At 27.4% G+C, this 2318-nt stretch overlaps 1 protein-coding gene and 1 long non-coding RNA gene across 2 annotated transcripts in view; both read left to right on the forward strand.

The window, feature by feature from the left end:
- LOC107628610 (protein NRT1/ PTR FAMILY 7.3) overlaps nt 1-2318 on the forward strand; it is a 7155-nt gene that overhangs the window by 1034 nt on the left and 3803 nt on the right. The window lies entirely within an intron of this gene.
- On the forward strand, nt 7-1809 carry LOC110270479. The gene is made up of 2 exons (XR_002360069.1): nt 7-813; nt 851-1809. It is a non-coding gene; the product is annotated as an uncharacterized LOC110270479 (long non-coding RNA).

Raw genomic sequence — 2318 nt, forward strand, 5'->3', positions numbered from 1 at the left:
CTTAAAATAATATTAAAAGATAAGCATTTTTTTTTAATTTCTTTCCCCTTAGTGCGCCATCAGCTTACTATATTACCGCCATTACATTATAATGCATGTTATATACTTTAAAAAAAATTTAAATCCAATTATAGTGCATGTTTTAGTTTAGCGTAATTATTTCATGAAAATACTTTTAAGTAAAGATAATAATGCTATAAATTGTCAATAAGTTATAATTCAAATGACATAATCTTCTCATATTCACTTAATAAAAGATTGCGAGTTCGAGTCTTTCTATTTTTGGTAAAAGAATATATATATAGATATTGTAAATTATAAAATGATTTAACATATTTAATTAAATATATTTGATTGAATTATCTATTAATTCATAATATGTATCATACTTTAATAAAAGTATCTTTGTAGAAGTAGTCACCCTTAGTTTTTAGGTTGTGTGTGAGATACGTGTGGGTATAGTTAATAAATGACGATAGGAGGTGGTGAGTGTGTAGTAGCAGTTGGAGGCGTAGAAGTTTGATGAAGCACCTTGCTGTGTATCACAAAATAATGTTATTGATGCTTATTTTAATGCGTTTTTCCGATAAAGACCATATATTCAAGATAGCTTATCAGCACCAATATAAGGAACTTACTCCAAAAGCTGCCTTACTGATCCACTACAAAACAACCAAACCCCTCTTTTGGTGTACGTAGCACTAATCAGTTACACACAGGAAAGTTAATAAACGACAACGTGCTCTATTTCCCTTCACAAAAACACCATAACCAAAAGTTCTTTAAAATGGAAAAATAGAAAGCACCATCAAAGTTCATATCTTATTATATATTAGTTATATATCATCAGTTAAACGGGTGGGTTGGGTTTATGTTTTAGTTTCTAATGATATGATTTTGTTGAGATAATATTTTGTGTATTCTGAGAATATACTATATGACAACTTTTTTGAAAATGCTATTTTGTATATCTTTTCCTTCCTCCCATAAATATTTTTAAAATGTAATTAGTAGTAACCGTATTATTTTTACTAAACAACAAGTTTTATATGTTAAACTATATATATCCCGTGTATATTTTGTTCGCCTCACTTTTGATTCAAGTGTTATTATTGATAATTTTTATTTGAGAAAGTCTTAGAACTAACATCCCACAATTAATATTGAAATCAACATTCAACGTAAAAAAATATTCAAAAATTTTAAAAAATAAAAATATTCGAAATTTAATTAAAAAATTATACAGAATTATTCAAATTGAACAAAAAGTTATTTTTGTTAAATTTTGTAATGACTTTGTTTAATAATATATTATAATGTGTAATGAGCTTGTTTAGCATTAATTTTTCTTATTTATTTATTTACTTTTTGCCCAAAGCAAAGCCTTAGTTGTTGATCCATCCGATCGAGAAAGAGAGAGTAAAAAACAAAAAGAAAGGATAGACTATAGAGATGCTTCTAAATAATGACTATGGAAAAAAATAGCGACAACCACAAAGGTTTCCAAAGGAAGAGTGTTTGTGTGTGTGAAATGGGAGAGAGGAAGTTATAGCATGCAATTGAGAGGAAGCGTTCCTGACACGTAATTATTGGGAGAATCTTGCATGACGTGTGCTGTCGCCACGTGGCATGAGATCCACTTAAGTGCATGCATGACCAATGTTGATCATGCTATCATATATATGGAGTACAGTAGTGTGTTCAGTTTAAGAGTAAATTTCAATCTTTAATGCAAAGAAAATGAGATGACATAATGATATATATTGTAGTAGGAGGGTTGTAATTGTTGCTTCTTAATTGATTGTTGATTATTTCTTTGTGGCTCTCTTTGAAAATAGGATGTATTAAAGGTAAAGGAAAATCGGTAGGTCACTATCGTTTTAATAATATACTTTGTATGACTAATATATTATTATGTGAAGATTTAGATGCAAATAATTTTAATAATTTGATATTTATTAAAACAATCAATTTAAGATACTTAAAAACATTTTTGGAGAATAAAATTAAATTATGAAAAATAGTAAATAATTTTCTCATTTAATAATTTTTTTGAAAAAATGTATATCTTATTATATTTTTAAAAAATAAGAATAAAAATCTCCCAATTGGTTTACTTATGAGAAAAAGTGCAGGAACGTGTAGGATGCGTGCATGTGTACGTCTGAAATCTGTATTTGGATACATGCCCTTCAAAAAAATATCCTGAAAAGAGTCCAACAAAAGATTGTTTGTTTGGAAAAGCTATAAATTGGTCCTATAATAACTCTTACCATATATACCAATTTAGTTTTTTAAAGATTTTCAGATTATTTTTG

Source organism: Arachis ipaensis, chromosome B01 (genome assembly GCF_000816755.2).
Source record: "Arachis ipaensis cultivar K30076 chromosome B01, Araip1.1, whole genome shotgun sequence".
Taxonomy (NCBI): domain Eukaryota; kingdom Viridiplantae; phylum Streptophyta; class Magnoliopsida; order Fabales; family Fabaceae; genus Arachis; species Arachis ipaensis.